This window comes from Aptenodytes patagonicus, chromosome 1, assembly GCF_965638725.1.
Source record: "Aptenodytes patagonicus chromosome 1, bAptPat1.pri.cur, whole genome shotgun sequence".
In the NCBI taxonomy this organism is placed as follows: Eukaryota; Metazoa; Chordata; class Aves; order Sphenisciformes; family Spheniscidae; genus Aptenodytes; species Aptenodytes patagonicus.
Window position 1 is genome coordinate 184,866,183 of NC_134949.1, and position 6,000 is coordinate 184,872,182.

Below are 6,000 nucleotides of genomic sequence, written 5' to 3' on the forward strand. Positions count from 1 at the left end.
CATGGTTAGAACTAACTGAATGTTTAAAACATTTCATTTATATACAGAATAAAATAAGTTAGGAGAGCTATGTCTTGCAAAGCTGCTATTGTCATTCATCTGAACCAACTTTTTTTTTATTATTATTTATTAACTTACCCTATGATTCAATTGGTGCAGCAGTCATTTTTTGTATGTGATTGTTTTCAAAACTGTGTTTGAGTGTATGTATATGCATATTTTCAATAAAATGAAAGACAATTCACCAACAAAAGTATTGCATAGCAAACTACATGTTCTGTTGCATTCAGAACAAGTAATCTGAATGCTGAGGATCTGCCAAGATTAGTCTTTGAAATCATATCATGTTGTCTGTTGTGCACTTACTGTATAATAACTTGCCATAAAGCAAAACCTGCAGCTCAGATTCTTAAAAGCCCTTACAGTTTAAACTGGTCTGTGGATAACTCACTTAGATTATACTGATGTAATTTTCAAGAGTGCCTGAGTTGATGCAAAACAACATTTATTTCTCAGACTCTAATTTTCCCAAAACACATAGACAGTAATAGGTAATTATTTTGGGGAAATAAATTTATTTCCTGAGTGTAAATACATGTACTTTCAGTAAATTACATTCAAATTTAAATAATGTTACTTCACTCATGAAGGAAGCAGTTCAAACATTACTTATTGGTCTCAAGATGGTCACAGGTATTTTAATGTAGGCACTTCTTAGAAGAGTAGAGTAGGACATACAAAGTGGAATTGCCTTCAGGAAAACTACAAGGCCCTTTCAGCTGGGAAAACCCGTGGGATAAGTAAATCTGTGGGTACCTGAATTAAATGAATAGGAAAGACTGAAAGTCAAAAACCTAGGTAGACTGAGGGCTTGCACTTCATCAGTCACTGTCATTTAAATGCATGCAAGATACAGGTAAAGCTCTTGCTGGAGAGTCCACTTGAATGAGAATTGTGTACAGGGCCCAGTGAGTCAGAACTGGAGCTTAGTATCAGGTTAAATATGGGTTGGCATGACAAAAAAAAAAAAAAAAAAAAGAAAGAAAAATTACTACCTGGAGTTTCATAAAAGGAGAAATTCAATTATTGAGGCATAAGTTTTAGGTCACTGAAGAAAGCTGTAAGCTGGTTGAAATTATGCAGAAGCAGAACTGGCCATTATTGAAGACAGTGGCAAGCCAAAAGACTTGTGATAGAATCACAGAATCCTAGAATCACAGAATCCTAGAATCACAGAATGGTTTAGGTTGGAAGGTTCCTTTGAAGATCACCTAGTCCAATCCCCCCTGCCATGGGCAGGGACATCTTTTGCTAGATCAGGGTGCTCAAAGCCCCATCCAGCTTGACCTTGAAAACTTCCAATGATGGGCATCCACAACTTCTCTGGGTAAGCTATTCCAGTACTTCACCATCCTCCTCGTAAAAAATTTCTTCCTTATGCCTAATCTAAACCTACCCTCTTTCAGTTTAAAATCATTGCCCCTCATTCTATCAGTACAGGCCCTGGTAAAAAGTCTTTCTCCATCTGTCTTACAAGCCCCCTTTATACATTGAAAGGGCACAATAAGGTCTCCCCGGAGTCTTCTATTCTCCAGGCTGAACAACCCCAACTCTCTCCAATGAAGATTGGTATTTGCTCATCAAAACTATTGTATACATCAAATTTTAGGGAAGATGGACACATTTCCTTACCTGAGAGTTGATGCAGTTTTTAAACTCGTGTTAGGAAGTTAACTTTTTACATACAAAACCATTCAAGGGAAACCAGACAAGCTAGTCACTAGTGCCAACTTGTGGCAGATGACCAGATGACGTGCTCTTTGAAAGTGTCTGGTGTATCAGGGAAGGAACATTGTTTTCACACCAGAGAATGTGGCAACTTAGTATTAATGTTTACAGCAAAGTGACTACCTTCTTCACTGAAGTTTTAACCCTGACAGGAGGAAAAGGCAATGAGGTCCAAGCAAAGCTAGGCACCTGTTGTGATGGGTCACAAAAGGTAGTAACAGCCATTCACTAGGTAGAAAGAAGGAAACAACAAATGATGACCTGAAAAATATTTTTTGCCAAATCGCTCCCAGATGAGTAAATAAAGTTGTGTCCTAATTTAAGTGCATGTCCTCTTGCAGAACAGTGTACCACTGGAAACTACAGTCATCCCACTTTACAATCTTTCACTCAGCCTCATTTCAAAGGGGTATTTTCTCCAACTACACTAAATTCCTTTCACCTTCAGTAGCATTTAATACTTGTCCAGGATTTGCAAGCTCACATTATTTATAATTAATTGTGCTAGCAAATTATAGTCAACAAAAGAGATTTTTTTTTTGGCACCTGAATAGTCATTTGAACTTTTCTTTACTATCAATAAAATGGGAAGTGGAGCTCAGATTCACCAGTTAGTCCTTTCAGTTCACCAGCAATAATTGTGCTCAACAAATGCCAAAGAAGGAATGAGCTTGCAGAATGAAGGGGAAGAAAAAAAAAAAAAAAAAAAACAACCCACACAAAACAAAAGGAGAGTAAGAGAAAAGGGAAAAAATTAGGAGGCGAGGGGAAGGGAGGGGAGGGGAGGGGAAGGGAAGGGAAGGGAAGGGAAGGGAAGGGAAGGGAAGGGAAGGGAAGGGAAGGGAAGGGAAGGGAAGGGAAGGGAAGGGAAGGGAAGGGAAGGGAAGGGAAGGGAAGGGAAGGGAAGGGAAGGGAAGGGAAGGGAAGGGGAAAGGAAGTCACAATAATTCATACAATTTTTGTTTCCTGTGCATCAAATACAAAGGGAATCAGTGGATAACTGGTATTCCAAAATACTCTTTCTGGCATTTATTTTCTCCTTATCCAAAGTCAAATAAAACTGTTTCCAAACTGACAAAGAAATTTCAGTCATACCTGCAATAGTGTGTTGACTAGATGTTTGACCCAATGTGGACAGTATTATTAATCACAGCAGCAAAAAACAATATCACTGAACTACTTAAAATTTTAATAAATTTCCCTGGAATTTATATACATTTGATTGATAGAAACTCAACAAAACATGGCAGGAGTTACTGATGAAATGTCAAATAGGTTTTATTATCACAGGCCCTTTTAGCTGCTGTTCTTGCATGAAAGGTAAGCAGATTAATGCAGTGAATATGGGAAATGTCTGAAAGCTGTTGATCGCAAATTCTGCCTTAAACTATATATTACAGAGGTTGACAGAAACCATGTATTTTGCTAGGATTCTGGTAGAACTGTTACTGACTTCTATTCTGACCACAGTTCCACCCAACACTATTCACAGCGTGTTCTGACACTGTCCCATGACAATAACCATAATTACGACCTCAGGCCTTAAGATCCAGTATGTATTTTCCTGCAATTCCAATGGGTTGTTTTGATTATGAAGTCAGGAAAACAAGCTTCAGGTGCAAAGCACTGGCCAGTTTATACGATTTCAGCTTGAAATACTTGTGAGCATCAGAAACTGAGGCACAAAGAGGGTATAACTCTGAGCTGTGATCACCCAGAAAACAGACAGAAGAGGTAAAAACCCTTCATCAATTGCTTCCTCAGTCTCCACTTCAGTACTTCCCGAAGAATAAAAGCAAGGCAGTGGGAAACTTCTCTTTCCTATGCTTGTACAACACATAAAAAGGCACCTATGCCTCAGAGATGTTATCTCAATACCAGTAATGAATGATAAGAAAGGCAAAGAAACTGGGGCAGCATACTCAAGAGTCAAGAAAACTAAGCATTATGTGATTTATCTAACATCATGTCCCTCCTCTAACGAAATTACTCCAGAAGATGTCTCAGTATATGGCTCACAAAATGTGCACAGAATGACCTAAAAGCCACTGAAATACTGAGGGAAATCACAGTTTCTAATGTATTTCATCTATTATGATCAGTATCGAAGTGTTTTAAGAAACTTCATCTTTTCAGTAGGTATTACCCCTGTTTTGGATAGTTCCGTTTGTAAATGTAGTAGTGATGCCATCTACAGGTTAAATGGAGATGAACCAAAATACCCCAATATACTACAAGCTTGACATACTAATTTACACAAACTGAAGGTTTTATTAAAGACATAAAAATAATAAACAAACTAAAATATATTGAGTTAACTAAAACACGAAAAAGAAGAAACTTTGCTTTTCTACTCAGACTACATTACTGATAGACATTTTTCCTCTACTAATTCTTTGAGAAAAAGAGGATTTATGAGTATGCATCTCATATCCTTATATTGATCCTCAGAGGTCAGATCACATAATTTAATCAGCCTCTTCTAGTTCTCATTGCTACAATAAGGTTATTTCAAATATTTTTTTTTCTGAGGGGGAATTTTGTCCATGGAGTTGAAATTTTATTCAGGCTTTAGTTATGTCAAAAGAATTAAATATTTACACAATGCAGAGGAAATGCATGCTGTTCATCTTTAGTGCCTTTCTTTTTATAATGTGTAGGAGAACATGACTAAATCCATATCCAGATGTCTAAATTATAAAAGCAAAGTGGGAAAGACAGCAAGGGATGGAAGATATGTGGAAAACAAGTAACTACGATACCAAGGTAAACACAGCTAACTCATAACTAGCTGTGAAATTTAAAAAGCTTTCAGAAAGATTATTCCAAGAAACCACTCTATGATCCTATGAAACACTCAGGATGTTATTTTGGTTCCCTTTAATAATTTTATTCCAGTGAACTCACAGCTTCACCCTCTCATACACATTTAAAAGGACTTGGAATATTTCCCCCACAAAGTCATAAGGACAACACCCTTCCTATTTAAATGTGAAAAAAAATTATGTATTGAATATTTAAAGGTTTTTTTACATTAGTTGAATTCCTGCAACCATGTAACTTTCAGTGCAAGTCACTAAAAGGCATATGTAATGCTGCATATAGGAGCTGTATTCAGCTAAATACTTTTCTAATATTACTTGGATGAGGGGCAGAGGAAAGAAAGGAAGGTGAGAGAAAGGCAAGCTTTCCCTCCAGTAGACCTGGCTTTGCTGGAAAAAAGCTTCAAAGCTGTTTTTAAATCTGTATCTACAGAAGTAGGTTTCTCTAGAGTGTTTCCAAACCTTTGTGTTGAAATGGGTTGTTAGGCAGTGCCTGAATATCATTATTCTGGAATAGCATTTGCAAAACATTTTCCTTGCTATCCCAGACCAAACAACTTTTCTGTATCAAAATGATCCTTTTTAATGAAAAGTGTAGATGCTTTTGCATACTTTTTTAGCAGCTTGATCATATCTTGGCATAATCAGCCTTGATGTAAATCTAGTCTACCTCTCAAAGGAGAGTGTTATACTGAATAAAAAAATTGCATAGACTCTGGTTTCCCATGCACAGTTTTAAAAATAATGGTAAAGAAAATTTTACAGAACTGTGCTGTTTAGGCATACTTTTAATGAATCCAGGTGATTGATCGGATTTTCTATAGACAAACAGCCACACAGAAGCAGTAAAACGGAAAGGAGGATTCATAGAATAGCGTTATGCTAATCCCAGGAAACTAATTCTAGTGATGTACTACAACAGCCGCTGTATACGTTCCATTCACCCACACCAAGAAAATATACTGCAGAGACCACTCAAAAGTTTAGTGTTACCTTGCAGTGCTTTACAGCAAATCGATGTAATATGTGTTTCTAGTGCCAATATTAGGAGTTTGTAAGCAGCTATATAAGCTTGCCAGTTCCAAAAAGAGATGGACAACCAGCTTCTCTTAATTCATGGAGGGTAATATGGCACGTGTCTTTCATAATCTAAAATTTCTAATCCTAATGGAACTTTCTTGCAGCAATGTAATATAAACCAATCCATGGATGCACTTTCAATGTGAGCACAACCTCCTGCATCCTCCTCTATTTGTCTTTCCCAGAATATTACTTTTCCTCTCTCTTCCTTTCCCTCCACCACATTTTACTGAAAACTTTTGAGCTTTAGAAAATTTGCCACATACTAATTTCAAAACTTACCAAAAAAGGACTAGACAGAGCCTTTGTA